General features: G+C 20.4%; 4 pseudogenes; 2 read left to right on the top strand and 2 right to left on the bottom strand.

Annotated features, from left to right (window-relative positions):
- Positions 1 to 3980: 3980 nt before the first annotated feature.
- LOC137931442 (ATP synthase subunit a-like) lies at positions 3981 to 5599 on the top strand (annotated as a pseudogene).
- An 812-nt stretch (positions 5600 to 6411) lies between these two features.
- LOC137931440 (NADH-ubiquinone oxidoreductase chain 5-like) lies at positions 6412 to 8747 on the bottom strand (annotated as a pseudogene).
- A 2996-nt stretch (positions 8748 to 11743) lies between these two features.
- LOC137931441 (NADH-ubiquinone oxidoreductase chain 1-like) lies at positions 11744 to 14107 on the bottom strand (annotated as a pseudogene).
- Positions 14108 to 19263: 5156 nt separating this feature from the next.
- Positions 19264 to 20882, top strand: LOC137931443 (ATP synthase subunit a-like; annotated as a pseudogene).
- Positions 20883 to 21039: the final 157 nt, after the last annotated feature.

Here is a 21039-nt window from a genome sequence, read left to right on the forward strand (position 1 = left end):
TTTTAACAATTAATTTCCTTTTAAATTTAATTTATTTTTCTTACTTAATATAATTTATTAACCATTGCTCATTAATTTTTTATAAATATAAAAATTAATAAATTAAAAATAAGCTAAATTTAAGCTTTTGGGTTCATACCTCAAATATAAAGGTAATTCCTTTTTTTTAAAAATAAAGTGCCTGAAAAAAAGGATTATTCTGATAGGATAAATAATGTAGAATTCTACCTTTATTATATTTTATAGAATCAAACTATATCTAATAATATCAAAAATTATTGTGCTTCTTACACTAAAATATAAATATTAATAATTGAATTTTTAGTTCTTTATAATCCCCCTATTATAAATTTTCCTAAATATTAATTCAAATAAAATATTTTTTTATTTTATTCTATTTTTTAGAACTTTAATTTCCATTTCTTCTAATTCTTGGCTTGGATGTTGAATTGGACTAGAAATTAATTTACTTAGATTTATCCCCCTTATTTCTAATTCTAAAAATCTTTTATCTTCTGAAGCAGCTTTAAAATATTTCCTTACTCAAGCAATTGCTTCTATTAATTTTTTATTTTCAATTTTAATTAAAATAATTATAATTAAAAGATTTGAAATTAATTATTTTTTATCTATTATAATTAATTCTTCTATATTAATAAAAATAGGATCAGCCCCTTTTCATTTTTGATTTCCCAATATTATTGAAGGATTATCATGATTTAATTGTTTTATTATTATAACTTGACAAAAAATTTCCCCCATAATTTTATTGTCTTATTATATAAATTATAACTTTTTAATTATAATTATAATTCTCAATGCTATTATTGGTGCTTTAGGAGGATTTAACCAAACATCTTTACGAAAACTTATATCTTTTTCATCAATTAATAATTTAGGATGAATATTAGCAGCTTTAATAATTAGAGAAAACTTATGAATATTTTATTTAATTTTTTATTCATTTTTAATTAGAATTATATGCTTTTTATTTAATTTTTTAAATGTTTACTTTATTAATCAATTATTTATTATTAACATAAATTCTTTAATTAAAATTTCTTTCCTGATTAATTTTTTATCATTAGGAGGATTACCACCATTTTTAGGTTTTTTCCCTAAATGAATTATTATTAATTTTTTATTAAATAATCAACTTTTTTTTATTACTTTTATTTTTATTATAATAAGTTTAATTTTATTATTTTATTATATTCGAATTGTTTATTCATCACTAATATTTAATTATCTAAAAATAAAATGATTTAAATTTTTTTCTAAAATTAACTCATTATTTATTATTAATTTACTAAGTATAATTTCTTTACTAGGAATAATCTTAAGAACTTTTTTTTTTATGTAAGGTTTTAAGTTATATAAACTAATAATCTTCAAAATTATAAAAAAAGAAATTCTTTAAGCCTTAGTAAAAAAAAAATTACTCCTTAAAATTTGCAATTTTACATCATTATTGACTATAAGACTTAATTAATAAAAGAGATTATTTCTCATAAATAAATTTACAATTTATCGCTTATATTTCAGCCATTTTATTAGCGAAAATGACTATATTCTACTAATCATAAAGATATTGGAACATTATATTTTATTTTTGGAATTTGAGCTGGAATTTTAGGCACTTCTTTAAGTTTATTAATTCGAACTGAATTAGGAAATCCTGGCTCTTTAATTGGAGATGATCAAATTTATAATACTATTGTTACAGCTCATGCTTTTATTATAATTTTTTTTATAGTTATACCAATCATAATCGGAGGATTTGGTAATTGATTAGTCCCTTTAATATTAGGAGCTCCTGATATAGCCTTTCCTCGAATAAATAATATAAGATTTTGACTTTTACCCCCTTCTTTAACTTTATTAATTTCTAGAAGAATTGTTGAAAATGGAGCAGGCACAGGATGAACAGTTTACCCCCCTCTTTCTTCTAATATTGCACATAGAGGCAGATCAGTTGATCTAGCTATTTTTTCCTTACACTTAGCAGGAATTTCTTCCATTCTAGGAGCAATTAATTTTATTACAACAATTATTAATATACGAGTTAATAACATATCTTTCGATCAAATACCTTTATTTGTATGAGCAGTAGGTATTACAGCTTTATTATTACTTCTATCTCTCCCTGTTTTAGCTGGAGCTATTACTATACTTCTCACAGATCGTAATCTTAATACTTCTTTCTTTGATCCTGCTGGAGGAGGAGATCCTATCTTATATCAACATTTATTTTGATTTTTTGGCCATCCTGAAGTTTATATTTTAATTTTACCTGGATTTGGAATAATTTCTCATATTATTTCTCAAGAAAGAGGTAAAAAAGAAACTTTTGGTTGTTTAGGAATAATTTATGCTATAATAGCAATTGGCCTTTTAGGATTTATTGTTTGAGCTCATCATATATTTACAGTAGGAATAGATATTGATACTCGAGCTTACTTTACCTCAGCCACAATAATTATTGCCGTACCTACGGGAATTAAAATTTTCAGTTGACTCGCCACTTTACATGGAACACAAATTAATTACAGTCCTTCTATTTTATGAAGTTTAGGATTTATTTTTCTTTTCACTGTTGGAGGATTAACTGGTGTAATTTTAGCAAATTCATCTATTGATGTTTCCCTTCATGATACTTATTATGTAGTAGCTCATTTTCATTATGTCTTATCTATAGGAGCTGTATTTGCAATTATAGGAGGATTTATTCACTGATATCCTTTATTTTCAGGTCTTTCCCTTAATCCTTTTCTTTTAAAAATTCAATTTTTTACAATATTTATTGGAGTAAATTTAACTTTTTTTCCTCAACATTTTTTAGGATTAGCAGGAATACCTCGTCGATATTCTGATTATCCTGACAGTTTCATTTCTTGAAATATCATTTCCTCTTTTGGCTCTTATATTTCTTTATTATCTATAATAATAATAATATTAATTATTTGAGAATCAATAATTAATAAACGAATAATTTTATTCTCCCTTAATATATCATCTTCTATTGAATGACTGCAAAATTTACCTCCAGCAGAACATTCTTATAATGAACTTCCTATTTTAAGAAATTTCTAATATGGCAGATTATATGTAATGGATTTAAACCCCATTTATAAAGGATTATCCTTTTTTTAGAAATGGCAACCTGATCTAACTTTAATCTCCAAAATGGAGCATCTCCCCTAATAGAACAAATTATTTTTTTTCATGATCATACTTTAGTTATTTTAATTATAATTACTATTTTAGTTAGATATTTAATGATTAACTTATTTTTTAATAATTATATTAATCGATTTTTACTAGAAGGTCAAATAATTGAACTAATTTGAACAATCATTCCAGCTATCACCCTAATTTTTGTAGCTTTACCTTCTCTTCGTCTTTTATATCTATTAGATGAACTTAATAATCCATTAATCACCTTAAAATCTATTGGCCATCAATGATATTGAAGCTATGAATACTCTGACTTTAATAATATTGAATTTGATTCTTATATAATTCAATATAATAATTCAGAAATAAAAAATTTCCGTTTATTAGATGTTGATAATCGTATTGTCTTACCTATAAATAATCAAATTCGTATTATAATTACAGCAACAGATGTAATTCATTCGTGAACTATCCCTTCTCTAGGAGTTAAAATTGATGCTAATCCTGGTCGACTCAATCAAGGAAATCTTTATATTAATCGCCCAGGAATTTTTTATGGTCAATGTTCTGAAATTTGTGGATCAAATCATAGATTTATACCTATTGTAATTGAAAGAATTTCTATTAAAAATTTTATTAATTGAATTAATAATTATTCTTCATTAGATGACTGAAAGCAAGTATTGGTCTCTTAAACCACTTAATAGTAAATTAGCAATTACTTCTAATGAAAGAATTAGTTAAATTTATAACATAAATATGTCAAATTTATATTATTACTAAAGTAATATTCTTTTATTCCTCAAATAATACCCATTAATTGAATTTTATCTTTTTTTTTTTTTATTTGTATCTTTATTTTATTTAATATTATAAATTATTATATTTTTTTAAATAAAAATAATTTTAATAATAATCAAAATAAAAATATTAAAAAAAATTTTAACTGAAAATGATAAGTAATTTATTTTCAATTTTTGATCCTTCAACTAATTTATTTAATCTACAATTAAATTGAATTAGAACCTTTATTGGTTTAATTATTATTCCATATTCATTTTGATTTATTCCCAATCGTAAATTTGTTTTTTGAAATTTAATTCTTAATAAATTACACAATGAATTTAAAACTTTATTAGGTCCTAATAGATTTAATGGATCAACTTTTATTTTTATTTCATTATTTTCTTTTATTTTATTTAATAATTTTTTAGGACTATTTCCTTATATTTTTACTAGAACAAGTCATTTAACAATTTCTCTCTCTATCTCCCTTTCATTATGATTAAGATTCATACTATATGGTTGAATTAATAATTACCAACATATATTTATTCACATAATTCCTCAAGGAACTCCTAGTATTCTTATACCTTTTATAGTATTAATTGAAACAATTAGTAATATTATTCGACCAGGAACATTAGCAGTTCGACTAACTGCTAATATAATTGCAGGTCATCTTCTTCTTACATTATTAAGAAATACTGGAATTAATATACCTTCCTATATATTAATTTTTCTAATTTTTATTCAAATTTTATTATTAATTCTTGAATCAGCAGTTGCAATTATTCAATCTTATGTAATTTCTATTCTTAGAACATTATATTCTAGTGAAACTAATTAATGACAATACACAATAATCACCCTTACCACTTAGTAGATTTTAGTCCTTGACCTTTAACAGGATCCATTGGAGTAATAACTTTAGTTACAGGAATAATTAAATGATTTCACAATTTTAACATAAATTTAATAATTTTAGGCTACATAATTATTTTATTAACAATATATCAATGATGACGAGATATTTGTCGAGAAGGTACTTTCCAAGGTAAACATACTTTATTTGTATCAAAAGGTTTACGATGAGGAATAATTCTTTTTATTATCTCTGAAGTATTTTTCTTTATTTCATTTTTTTGAGCTTTTTTTCATAGTAGTCTTTCACCTAATATTGAAATTGGGGCAATATGACCTCCCTTTAGAATTATCCCATTTAACCCCTTTCAAATTCCATTATTAAATACAATTATTTTAATTACCTCAGGAATTACAGTCACCTGAGCTCACCATGCAATTATAGAAAATAATTTTTCTCAAATAACTCAAGGATTATTTATTACTATTATATTAGGAATTTATTTTTCTATTCTACAAGCATATGAATATTTTGAAGCTTCTTTTTCTATTGCAGATAGAATTTATGGTTCTACTTTTTTTGTAGCAACAGGATTTCATGGACTTCATGTAATTATTGGAACAATTTTCCTTTCTATTTGTCTTATCCGTCATTTAAATTTCCATTTTTCTAATAATCATCATTTTGGATTTGAAGCAGCAGCATGATATTGACATTTTGTTGATGTAGTATGATTATTCCTTTATATTTCAATTTATTGATGAGGAAACTAATTTATTTATATAATATATTTAGTATATTTGACTTCCAATCAAAAAGTTTAATTTAATTTAATATAAATAATTAATTTATTATTAACATTAACTATTATAATTATATTAATTTCTAATATTTTAATACTTTTATCCTTAATCTTATCAAAAAAATCATTTATAGATCGAGAAAAAAATTCTCCATTTGAATGTGGATTTGATCCCAAATCTTCTGCACGAATACCATTTTCTCTTCATTTTTTTTTAATTACTATAATTTTTTTAATTTTTGATATTGAAATTGCATTAATTTTCCCTTTAATTAATTGTTTTAACTTAGTAAATTTTTCTACAATAATAAAAATTAGATTTTTTTTTTTAATTATATTATTAATTGGACTTTATCATGAATGAAATCAAAATATACTTAATTGAACAAATTAGGATTATAGTTTATAAAAAACATTTGATTTGCATTCAAAAAATATTAATTTTTAATTTATCTTAAATAAGAAGCAAATATTGCATTTAATTTCGACTTAAAAGAAAGAGTTAATAACTCCTTATTTAAATAATTAATTGAAACCAAAATAGAGGTATATCACTGTTAATGATATTATTGAATAAAAAATTCCAATTAAATTATGAAATATAAAAATTAAGCTACTAACTTAAATTATAGTGGTTAATAACCATTAATATTTCTATTTATATAGTTTATTATTAAAACATTACATTTTCATTGTAAAAATAAAAAAAAATTTTTTATAAATATTTAAAGATTTAATAATCTCCCTAATATCTTCAATATTATGCTCTTTTTATAAGCTATTTAAATTAATTAAATTAAAAATATTAAATATATAATTAATATTCATAAAATAAAACTAAATAAATAAATTTTAAAATTATTTATTTGATAAAAATTATAGTAAACAGAATAATTTTTAATAATATCAAATATACCTTGACCTCTATAAATTTCTCTTCATCCCATATCAATATTTTTTATAATATTTTGACCTAATTTTAAAAAATAATAATTTAAACCATAAGTAGATAAATTAGGTATAAATCATATTAAACATAAAAAATTTCTTAAACTATAAGTTATTAAAAATTTATTCACAGAATAAATTTTTATATTTCTAATTAAATATCCTATTAATAATCCTAATATTCTTACATAAATTACTATTATTTTTATATTAAAAGGTAAATAAATTATATAAGGATAATTAAAAATTAATCAACTTAATATTCTTCCTACTACTAATCTTATTCCTAATAATATAAATATTCTCTTTAATATTATATAATCCTCATCATATAAATTATAAACTACTAATAAATTATAATCATTAATTATTAAATAAAATAATAAACGAATAGTATAAAATATAGTTAAACCAGTAGAAAAATAATATAAAAAAAAAATTAATATATTTAAATTTCTTATACTAACTATTTCTAAAATTAAATCCTTTGAATAAAATCCAGCTAAAAAAGGAATACCGCATAAAGCTAAATTAGAAATATTTAAACATAATGAAGTTAAAGGAATATAAAATCTAATTCCTCCTATATAACGAATATCTTGAATATCATTTATTATATGAATAATAACACCCGCACATATAAACAATAAAGCCTTAAACATAGCATGAGTTAATAAATGAAAAAAAGCTAAATCAGCTAATCCTATTCTTAAAATTCTTATTATTAATCCTAATTGTCTTAAAGTAGATAAAGCAATAATTTTTTTTAAATCAAATTCATAATTAGCAGAAATACCAGCCATAAATATAGTTAACCCTGATAAAACTAATAAAAACTTTAAAAAAATTATATCAACTAACATCATATTAAATCGAATTAATAAATAAACGCCAGCAGTAACTAAAGTAGAAGAATGAACTAAAGCCGATACTGGAGTAGGAGCTGCTATTGCTGCAGGTAATCAAGATCTAAAAGGAATCTGAGCTCTCTTTGTTATAGCTGCAATAATTAATAAAAATCTAATAAATTTTATTATAAAATCATTATTTATAAAATTTAAATAAAAAATATAATTTCATCTACCATAATTTATTATTCAAGCAATAACCATTAAAATTATTACATCTCCAATACGATTAGATAAAGCAGTTAATATTCCTGCATTATAAGACTTAATATTTTGATAATAAATTACCAAACAATATGAAACTAAACCTAACCCATCTCATCCTAAAAAAATTCTAATTATATTAGGTCTAATAATCAATAAAACTATCGATAATACAAATAATAAAACTAAAATAATAAATCGATTTAAATTTAACTCTGAATGTATATATCTTCCTCTATAATAAATTACAGAAGAAGAAATTATTAAAACAAATATTAAAAATAATAAAGATATTCAATCCAATAAAATAGACATTACTACTCTTATAGACCTAAAAGAAATAATTTCCCACTCTAAAAATAAAGTTAAATTCTCCATAATAAAATATATTATAAAAAAAAAACTTATTATTCTAAAAAAAAATAAAAAAAAAAATCTAATAAAACAAATAGAATATCTTTTAATGATTTAAAATGAAATTTCATATTTTTGACTCCACAAATCAATATTTTATATTTAAATTATTTAAATAAAATCAAATAAAAAAATAATCAATTTTTAAAACTAAAACATTAAGAGGTAATCAATGTAATATTAATATTAAATATTCCCGTGATACCCCTGTATAAAATCTATAAATTCCTAAATTATATTTTCCATGTTGTGTATAAGAATATAAATATAATCTATAACCAGCTCTAAAAAAAGAAATCATAATCAAAGTAATTATTGATAATCAAGATCATCCTACTACTCTATTAATTAATCTAATCTCTCCCATTAAATTTATTGAAGGTGGAGCTGCTATATTTGAGGATATTAATAAAAATCACCACAATCTTATCGAAGGTATAAAATTTATTATCCCCTTATTAATATATAATCTTCGTCTTTGTAAACGTTCATAATTAATATTAGCTAAACAAAATATTCCTGAAGAACATAAACCATGACCAATTATTATAATATAAGAACCTACATAACCTCAGTAATTTATAGTTATAATACCACAAATCACTAATCTTATATGGGCTACTGACGAATAAGCAATTAAAGATTTCATATCAACTTGACAAAAACAATTTAATCTAATAAATAAACCACCTAATAATCTAATAACTACTCAAATAAAATTAAATTTTATTCCAATTTTTTGAAAAAGAATTATAATTCGTAAAAGTCCATAACCTCCTAATTTTAACATAATTCCAGCTAAAATTATTGAACCTGAAACCGGAGCCTCTACATGAGCCTTAGGAAGTCATAAATGAACAAAATATATAGGTATCTTTACTAAAAAAGCCAAAATTATTGATAAATATAATAAAAAATAATCTATTCTAAAAAATTTATAAAAATATATAATTATATAATTTAAGTTATGAAAAATAAAAAAAATTCCTATTAATATAGGTAAAGAAACAAATAAAGTATAAAATAATAAATAAGCTCCTGCCTGAATTCGTTCAGGTTGATAACCCCATCCAATAATTAATAATAAAGTAGGAATTAATCTTCTTTCGAAAAATAAATAAAATAAAAATAAATTTATTACACTAAAAATTAAATATAATATAATTAATAAAATTAAAACATTAAATAAAAAAAAATTTGAGTAAAATTTTATTTTATTCAAATTTTCTCTTGCTATAATTATCAATAAGCAAATTCAAATTCTTAATAAAATTAACCCATATGAAATTAAATCACAACCTATTATATATCTTAAATTTCTAAAATTATAAATATTAATACTTAAATTTATAAATAAAAATATAATCACTATTATTATTATTTGAACCATTCAAAATATATTTTTTAAAAAACATAAAGGAATTATAAAAATTATTATAAATAAAAATTTTATCATTTTATAATAAATTAAATCTTTGAAAATAATCATTACCATGAGTACGAATTATAGAAACTAAAATTGATAAACCTAAAGCTCCTTCACATACTGAAAATAATAAAAAAACTATTATTATATAAGTATCATTTTCTATATTATTAAAAGTAATAACAAAAAAAAAAAAAATTCTTAAAACAATAAATTCTAAACTTAATAAAACAATTAATAAATGTTTATGTTTAGAGGCAAAAATTATATTCCCAAAAATAAATATAATTAAAATAACTATTATCATATTTATTATCATTAGTAGTTTTTATAGTTTAAATAAAACATTGGTCTTGTAAATCAAAAATAAGTCTTTTTCTTTAAAAACTTCAAAGAAAAAGAATTTCTTTATCTATAATCTCCAAAATTATTATTTTTATTAAAATATTCTTTGATATCATTAAAATTTTTATTTCATTAATAATTATATTATTTTCTTTTATTATATTATTTTTAAATCATCCTTTATCAATAGGATTAATAATTCTTATTCAAACTTTACTTACTTGTATACTATCTGGCATATTATTAAATACTTATTGATTTTCCTATATTTTATTCCTAGTATTTTTAGGAGGATTATTAGTTTTATTTATTTATGTTTCTAGAATTGCCTCCAATGAAATATTTAATATTAATATTTATTTAAAAAATATTTTTCTATTTTTTTCTATTATTATTTTCTTTATTTCAATAATATATATATAATATAAATTGACTTAATTTCTTCTTCAATTATGAAATAAATGATATTCTTAATCCTTATATTTTTTTTAATAATGAAAATAAAATTAATTTATCTAAATTATATAATAATCAAACATATTTTTTAATAACAATAATAATTATTTATTTATTTATTGCACTCGTAGCAGTAGTAAAAATTACAAATATTTTTTTCGGCCCACTTCGTTCATCTAATTTCTAATGATAAATAAATTTTCAACCTTACGAAAAACCCATCCTTTACTTAAAATTATTAACAGTTCATTAATTGATCTTCCTTCTCCTTCTAATATTTCCATTTGATGAAATTTTGGATCTCTTTTAGCTTTATGTCTTATTATTCAAATTTTAACAGGTTTATTTTTAACTATATATTATACAGCAAATATTGAAATAGCATTTTATAGTGTTAATTATATTTGTCGAAATGTAAATTATGGTTGATTAATTCGAACATTACATGCCAATGGAGCTTCTTTTTTTTTTATTTGTATTTATTTACATATTGGACGAGGAATTTATTATGAATCTTTCAATTTAAAATTTACTTGAATAATTGGAGTTATTATTTTATTTGTTCTAATGGCAACTGCATTTATAGGATATGTTTTACCATGAGGACAAATATCTTTTTGAGGAGCTACTGTTATTACAAATCTTCTTTCAGCTATTCCTTATTTAGGAACTATATTAGTAAATTGAATTTGAGGAGGATTTGCTGTAGATAATGCTACTCTAACTCGATTTTATTCTTTCCATTTTTTATTTCCTTTTATTATTCTTATATTAACAATAATTCACCTTTTATTCTTACATCAAACAGGATCTAATAATCCATTAGGAATTAATAGTAATTTAGATAAAATTCCTTTTCACCCATTTTTTACATTTAAGGATTTAATTGGATTCATTATTTTAATTTTATTATTAACTCTTTTAACTTTAACTAATCCTTATTTATTGGGAGATCCAGATAATTTTATTCCTGCTAATCCATTAGTAACTCCTATCCATATTCAACCTGAATGATATTTCTTATTCGCTTATGCAATTTTACGATCTATTCCTAATAAATTAGGAGGAGTAATTGCTTTAGTTATATCTATCTTAATTTTAATTATCTTACCATTTACATTTAATAAAAAAATACAAGGAATTCAATTCTATCCTATTAACCAAATTATTTTCTGAATTATAATTATTACTATTTTTTTATTAACTTGAATTGGAGCACGACCAGTTGAAGACCCTTACATTATTACTGGCCAATTATTAACTATTATATACTTTTCTTATTTTATTATTAATCCTATTATTAATAAATTTTGAGATAACTTAATTTTTAATTAATACTTAAATTAATGAGCTTGTATAAGCATTTGTTTTGAAAACTTAAGAAAGAATACTTATTCTATTAATTTATACTAAAAATATTATTTAATTTAAAAAAATTTTTACCCCAATAAAAAATAATAAAAAATTTAATGAAATAGGTAAATACCCTTTTCAAGATAAATATATTAATTTATCATAACGATATCGAGGTAAAGTTCCCCGCACTCAAATAAATAAAAAAGAAATAAAAACTAATTTTAAATAAAAAATTAATCTAAGCCTATAACCTCCTATATATATTAAAATAAATAATAATCTTATGAATAAAATTCTAGAATATTCTGCTAAAAAAATTAAAGCAAATCCCCCTCTTCTATACTCAATATTAAACCCTGATACTAATTCTCTTTCCCCTTCAGCAAAATCAAAAGGAGTTCGATTAGTTTCAGCTAATCTTGACGATATTCAACATAATCTTAAAGGAATTATTAAAAATAAAAATCAAATTATTTCTTGGTAAAAAAAAAATAATATTAAATTAAAATCTATAATTAAAATAATTCTTGATAATATAATTAAAGCTAATCTAACTTCATAAGAAATAGTTTGAGCAACTGCTCGTAAACCTCCCAATAAAGCATAATTAGAATTAGAAGATCATCCAGCAACCATAACAGTATAAACTCCTAAACTAGTACAACATAAAAAAAATAAAATTCCTAAATTAAATCTAATTATATTAAAATAATAAGGAATTAATATTCATAATATTAAAGAAATAATAAATCTAATAACAGGAGAAAAATAATAAGATATATAATTAGAATAATTAGGAAAAGTATGCTCCTTAGTAAATAATTTAATAGCATCAGAAAAAGGCTGTAAAATTCCTATAAAACCAACTTTATTAGGTCCTTTTCGAATTTGAATATAACCTAAAACTTTACGTTCTAATAAAGTTAAAAAAGCAACCCCTACTAAAACACCAATAATTATAATTAATATTCCAATAATAAATAATATTATATCTTTTAGTATCATTTACTATATATATAAATAATTATATATTCATGACTTCTAAAATCATTACATTTTTTCTGCCAAAATAGTTATTAATTTATTAATAACATTCATTTTATAAAAATTATTTTTAATATTTGATCCTTTCGTACTAAAATATTATATTTTTCTAAAGATAGAAACCAACCTGGCTCACACCGGTTTGAACTCAGATCATGTAAGATTTTAATGATCGAACAGATCAAAAATTTTAAACTTTTGCATTTAAATTTTATCTTAATCCAACATCGAGGTCGCAAACTTTTTTTCTTATAAGAACTAAAAAAAAAAATTACGCTGTTATCCCTAAGGTAATTTTTTCTTATAATCATTATTAATGGATCATTAAATCATAAATTAATGTTAAATTTTAAAAAAAGTTATTTTAATTTTTCTATCACCCCAATAAAATAATTTAATTAATTCTAATTTTAAAATTTATATATTAATAATTAATTAATTAAATTATAAAACTCTATAGGGTCTTCTCGTCTTTTAAAATTATTTTAACTTTTTAATTAAAAAATTAAATTTTATTAATTAAGTAGAGACAGTTTATATCTCATCCAATCTTTCATACAAGTCACCAATTAAGAGACTATTGATTATGCTACCTTTGTACAGTCAAAATACTGCAGCCCTTTAATAATTTATCAGTGGGCAGATTAGACTTTATATTATTTTCAAAAAGACATGTTTTTGATAAACAAGTGAATATAAATTTTTGCCTAATTCCTTTACTTAATTTTTAATAAATATAAATTTATTATCTACATTTTAATATACTAATTTTATCATTATAATTAATTTTTATTTAATTATAAATTATTTTTTTATAAAAAATTAAATATTTAATTTTAAATTTTAAAATAAATTAAATTATTTATAAAAAATTATAATTTATTAACAATATAAATTCTAAAATTTTAAATTATAAATTTAATTTATATATTATAATATTTTATTTTAAAGCTTATCCCTTAAAATATTGAATATTTTTTAATAAAAATTTAATTAATAAAAATTATATAATAAAATATTTTAAATTAAATTTTTTTCTAAAAAAACTAGATATATTTAAAAACGATTAACATTTCATTTCTAATTAATTATTAAAAATAATTATTCAACATTAACTTTTATAATTAATTAACTCTTTTAAATTCGAGAATTTTTTTCATAAAAAATTTTATTAATAAACTCTGATACACAAGATACAATAAATTAAATTTACTTTTATTTTGATTAATTTTCAAATATTTAAAATTTATTTTACAATACTAATTCACTATAAAATTTTTAATTTTTTCTTTATAAATACTTTAACCCCCATTAAATATCTATATTTTAAAAATTTTTTTATTATTTTTTATTTATTAATTTTTCCCCCTCAAATTAATTATTAATATAATATCTTTTCAATGTAAATGAAATACTTTTTCAAGCTCTAATTTGTTCTTTCTAGAAACACTTTCCAGTACCTCTACTTTGTTACGACTTATTTCAATTTATAAATGAAAGCGACGGGCAATATGTACATATTTTAATTTAAAATCATTTTATTAAACTAAATAAAATTACATTTAAATCCACCTTCCAATATTTTTTAAAAAATATTATCCATTTAATTATTTCTTATTGTAATCCATTATATTCTTAATTATAATCTGCATCTTGATCTGAGTTAAATTTTTATTTAAATTTTAAAATATTATTTTTATAAAAAAATATTTTTTTAACAACGATATACAAAATTAAATAATTAAGTAAATTTATTCGTGGATTATCAATTAATAAACAGATTCCTCTAAATGAACTAAAATACCGCCAAATTATTTAAGTTTTTATAAATAATTATATACTATTTTAGCATTTTAAATTTAATTTTTAATAATAGGGTATCTAATCCTAGTTTTTGAAAAAATTTAATAATTCATATTTTATAATGAAAATTTTAATTTATTAAAATTTCACTTAATAATTAATTATTTATTTTCTTTAAAATAATATTAATTATATACTGATAAAATTTAAATTATTTTTTGTATAACCGCAACTGCTGGCACAAAATTTGTTAATAATTTATTAAATAATACTAAATCTTAATTTCTTAAATTTTTAATTTTAATTACTACTATATTTTAATTTTAAAATTATTAAAATAATTAAAAATTAACACTAAAATTTATATGTAAAACAAATTTAAATTAAAATATTTAAACCATAAAAAATTTATTTATATATTTAATTTTGACATATAGATTTTTTTTTTTTTTTTTTTATATTAAAATATTTATTAGAAATTATTAAATTTTATTTATTATTCTTTCTCTTTTCTTCTATATTAATTAAATAATTAATTTTATAAAATAAACAATTTATATTAATTAAATAATATAAAATTAATATAATATTATTTATAAAATACAATTTTTTATTTATATTATTAATTATATTAATATATTTAAATATTTATTATAATATTTAATTTAATAATTAATTAAATATTTAATATATATATATATATATATATATATATATATTAAAAAAAAATTATAAATAAATTCAATTTATTTTTTTTTTAACAATTAATTTCCTTTTAAATTTAATTTATTTTTCTTACTTAATATAATTTATTAACCATTGCTCATTAATTTTTTATAAATATAAAAATTAATAAATTAAAAATAAGCTAAATTTAAGCTTTTGGGTTCATACCTCAAATATAAAGGTAATTCCTTTTTTTTAAAAATAAAGTGCCTGAAAAAAAGGATTATTCTGATAGGATAAATAATGTAGAATTCTACCTTTATTATATTTTATAGAATCAAACTATATCTAATAATATCAAAAATTATTGTGCTTCTTACACTAAAATATAAATATTAATAATTGAATTTTTAGTTCTTTATAATCCCCCTATTATAAATTTTCCTAAATATTAATTCAAATAAAATATTTTTTTATTTTATTCTATTTTTTAGAACTTTAATTTCCATTTCTTCTAATTCTTGGCTTGGATGTTGAATTGGACTAGAAATTAATTTACTTAGATTTATCCCCCTTATTTCTAATTCTAAAAATCTTTTATCTTCTGAAGCAGCTTTAAAATATTTCCTTACTCAAGCAATTGCTTCTATTAATTTTTTATTTTCAATTTTAATTAAAATAATTATAATTAAAAGATTTGAAATTAATTATTTTTTATCTATTATAATTAATTCTTCTATATTAATAAAAATAGGATCAGCCCCTTTTCATTTTTGATTTCCCAATATTATTGAAGGATTATCATGATTTAATTGTTTTATTATTATAACTTGACAAAAAATTTCCCCCATAATTTTATTGTCTTATTATATAAATTATAACTTTTTAATTATAATTATAATTCTCAATGCTATTATTGGTGCTTTAGGAGGATTTAACCAAACATCTTTACGAAAACTTATATCTTTTTCATCAATTAATAATTTAGGATGAATATTAGCAGCTTTAATAATTAGAGAAAACTTATGAATATTTTATTTAATTTTTTATTCATTTTTAATTAGAATTATATGCTTTTTATTTAATTTTTTAAATGTTTACTTTATTAATCAATTATTTATTATTAACATAAATTCTTTAATTAAAATTTCTTTCCTGATTAATTTTTTATCATTAGGAGGATTACCACCATTTTTAGGTTTTTTCCCTAAATGAATTATTATTAATTTTTTATTAAATAATCAACTTTTTTTTATTACTTTTATTTTTATTATAATAAGTTTAATTTTATTATTTTATTATATTCGAATTGTTTATTCATCACTAATATTTAATTATCTAAAAATAAAATGATTTAAATTTTTTTCTAAAATTAACTCATTATTTATTATTAATTTACTAAGTATAATTTCTTTACTAGGAATAATCTTAAGAACTTTTTTTTTTATGTAAGGTTTTAAGTTATATAAACTAATAATCTTCAAAATTATAAAAAAAGAAATTCTTTAAGCCTTAGTAAAAAAAAAATTACTCCTTAAAATTTGCAATTTTACATCATTATTGACTATAAGACTTAATTAATAAAAGAGATTATTTCTCATAAATAAATTTACAATTTATCGCTTATATTTCAGCCATTTTATTAGCGAAAATGACTATATTCTACTAATCATAAAGATATTGGAACATTATATTTTATTTTTGGAATTTGAGCTGGAATTTTAGGCACTTCTTTAAGTTTATTAATTCGAACTGAATTAGGAAATCCTGGCTCTTTAATTGGAGATGATCAAATTTATAATACTATTGTTACAGCTCATGCTTTTATTATAATTTTTTTTATAGTTATACCAATCATAATCGGAGGATTTGGTAATTGATTAGTCCCTTTAATATTAGGAGCTCCTGATATAGCCTTTCCTCGAATAAATAATATAAGATTTTGACTTTTACCCCCTTCTTTAACTTTATTAATTTCTAGAAGAATTGTTGAAAATGGAGCAGGCACAGGATGAACAGTTTACCCCCCTCTTTCTTCTAATATTGCACATAGAGGCAGATCAGTTGATCTAGCTATTTTTTCCTTACACTTAGCAGGAATTTCTTCCATTCTAGGAGCAATTAATTTTATTACAACAATTATTAATATACGAGTTAATAACATATCTTTCGATCAAATACCTTTATTTGTATGAGCAGTAGGTATTACAGCTTTATTATTACTTCTATCTCTCCCTGTTTTAGCTGGAGCTATTACTATACTTCTCACAGATCGTAATCTTAATACTTCTTTCTTTGATCCTGCTGGAGGAGGAGATCCTATCTTATATCAACATTTATTTTGATTTTTTGGCCATCCTGAAGTTTATATTTTAATTTTACCTGGATTTGGAATAATTTCTCATATTATTTCTCAAGAAAGAGGTAAAAAAGAAACTTTTGGTTGTTTAGGAATAATTTATGCTATAATAGCAATTGGCCTTTTAGGATTTATTGTTTGAGCTCATCATATATTTACAGTAGGAATAGATATTGATACTCGAGCTTACTTTACCTCAGCCACAATAATTATTGCCGTACCTACGGGAATTAAAATTTTCAGTTGACTCGCCACTTTACATGGAACACAAATTAATTACAGTCCTTCTATTTTATGAAGTTTAGGATTTATTTTTCTTTTCACTGTTGGAGGATTAACTGGTGTAATTTTAGCAAATTCATCTATTGATGTTTCCCTTCATGATACTTATTATGTAGTAGCTCATTTTCATTATGTCTTATCTATAGGAGCTGTATTTGCAATTATAGGAGGATTTATTCACTGATATCCTTTATTTTCAGGTCTTTCCCTTAATCCTTTTCTTTTAAAAATTCAATTTTTTACAATATTTATTGGAGTAAATTTAACTTTTTTTCCTCAACATTTTTTAGGATTAGCAGGAATACCTCGTCGATATTCTGATTATCCTGACAGTTTCATTTCTTGAAATATCATTTCCTCTTTTGGCTCTTATATTTCTTTATTATCTATAATAATAATAATATTAATTATTTGAGAATCAATAATTAATAAACGAATAATTTTATTCTCCCTTAATATATCATCTTCTATTGAATGACTGCAAAATTTACCTCCAGCAGAACATTCTTATAATGAACTTCCTATTTTAAGAAATTTCTAATATGGCAGATTATATGTAATGGATTTAAACCCCATTTATAAAGGATTATCCTTTTTTTAGAAATGGCAACCTGATCTAACTTTAATCTCCAAAATGGAGCATCTCCCCTAATAGAACAAATTATTTTTTTTCATGATCATACTTTAGTTATTTTAATTATAATTACTATTTTAGTTAGATATTTAATGATTAACTTATTTTTTAATAATTATATTAATCGATTTTTACTAGAAGGTCAAATAATTGAACTAATTTGAACAATCATTCCAGCTATCACCCTAATTTTTGTAGCTTTACCTTCTCTTCGTCTTTTATATCTATTAGATGAACTTAATAATCCATTAATCACCTTAAAATCTATTGGCCATCAATGATATTGAAGCTATGAATACTCTGACTTTAATAATATTGAATTTGATTCTTATATAATTCAATATAATAATTCAGAAATAAAAAATTTCCGTTTATTAGATGTTGATAATCGTATTGTCTTACCTATAAATAATCAAATTCGTATTATAATTACAGCAACAGATGTAATTCATTCGTGAACTATCCCTTCTCTAGGAGTTAAAATTGATGCTAATCCTGGTCGACTCAATCAAGGAAATCTTTATATTAATCGCCCAGGAATTTTTTATGGTCAATGTTCTGAAATTTGTGGATCAAATCATAGATTTATACCTATTGTAATTGAAAGAATTTCTATTAAAAATTTTATTAATTGAATTAATAATTATTCTTCATTAGATGACTGAAAGCAAGTATTGGTCTCTTAAACCACTTAATAGTAAATTAGCAATTACTTCTAATGAAAGAATTAGTTAAATTTATAACATAAATATGTCAAATTTATATTATTACTAAAGTAATATTCTTTTATTCCTCAAATAATACCCATTAATTGAATTTTATCTTTTTTTTTTTTTATTTGTATCTTTATTTTATTTAATATTATAAATTATTATATTTTTTTAAATAAAAATAATTTTAATAATAATCAAAATAAAAATATTAAAAAAAATTTTAACTGAAAATGATAAGTAATTTATTTTCAATTTTTGATCCTTCAACTAATTTATTTAATCTACAATTAAATTGAATTAGAACCTTTATTGGTTTAATTATTATTCCATATTCATTTTGATTTATTCCCAATCGTAAATTTGTTTTTTGAAATTTAATTCTTAATAAATTACACAATGAATTTAAAACTTTATTAGGTCCTAATAGATTTAATGGATCAACTTTTATTTTTATTTCATTATTTTCTTTTATTTTATTTAATAATTTTTTAGGACTATTTCCTTATATTTTTACTAGAACAAGTCATTTAACAATTTCTCTCTCTATCTCCCTTTCATTATGATTAAGATTCATACTATATGGTTGAATTAATAATTACCAACATATATTTATTCACATAATTCCTCAAGGAACTCCTAGTATTCTTATACCTTTTATAGTATTAATTGAAACAATTAGTAATATTATTCGACCAGGAACATTAGCAGTTCGACTAACTGCTAATATAATTGCAGGTCATCTTCTTCTTACATTATTAAGAAATACTGGAATTAATATACCTTCCTATATATTAATTTTTCTAATTTTTATTCAAATTTTATTATTAATTCTTGAATCAGCAGTTGCAATTATTCAATCTTATGTAATTTCTATTCTTAGAACATTATATTCTAGTGAAACTAATTAATGACAATACACAATAATCACCCTTACCACTTAGTAGATTTTAGTCCTTGACCTTTAACAGGATCCATTGGAGTAATAACTTTAGTTACAGGAATAATTAAATGATTTCACAATTTTAACATAAATTTAATAATTTTAGGCTACATAATTATTTTATTAACAATATATCAATGATGACGAGATATTTGTCGAGAAGGTACTTTCCAAGGTAAACATACTTTATTTGTATCAAAAGGTTTACGATGAGGAATAATTCTTTTTATTATCTCTGAAGTATTTTTCTTTATTTCATTTTTTTGAGCTTTTTTTCATAGTAGTCTTTCACCTAATATTGAAATTGGGGCAATATGACCTCCCTTTAGAATTATCCCATTTAACCCCTTTCAAATTCCATTATTAAATACAATTATTTTAATTACCTCAGGAATTACAGTCACCTGAGCTCACCATGCAATTATAGAAAATAATTTTTCTCAAATAACTCAAGGATTATTTATTACTATTATATTAGGAATTTATTTTTCTATTCTACAAGCATATGAATATTTTGAAGCTTCTTTTTCTATTGCAGATAGAATTTATGGTTCTACTTTTTTTGTAGCAACAGGATTTCATGGACTTCATGTAATTATTGGAACAATTTTCCTTTCTATTTGTCTTATCCGTCATTTAAATTTCCATTTTTCTAATAATCATCATTTTGGATTTGAAGCAGCAGCATGATATTGACATTTTGTTGATGTAGTATGATTATTCCTTTATATTTCAATTTATTGATGAGGAAACTAATTTATTTATATAATATATTTAGTATATTTGACTTCCAATCAAAAAGTTTAATTTAATTTAATATAAATAATTAATTTATTATTAACATTAACTATTATAATTATATTAATTTCTAATATTTTAATACTTTTATCCTTAATCTTATCAAAAAAATCATTTAT

This window comes from Battus philenor, unplaced genomic scaffold (assembly GCF_028537555.1).
Source record: "Battus philenor isolate CCGP_79_NKW_IND1 unplaced genomic scaffold, ilBatPhil1.0.hap1 SCAF_76, whole genome shotgun sequence".
Taxonomy (NCBI): Eukaryota; Metazoa; Arthropoda; class Insecta; order Lepidoptera; family Papilionidae; genus Battus; species Battus philenor.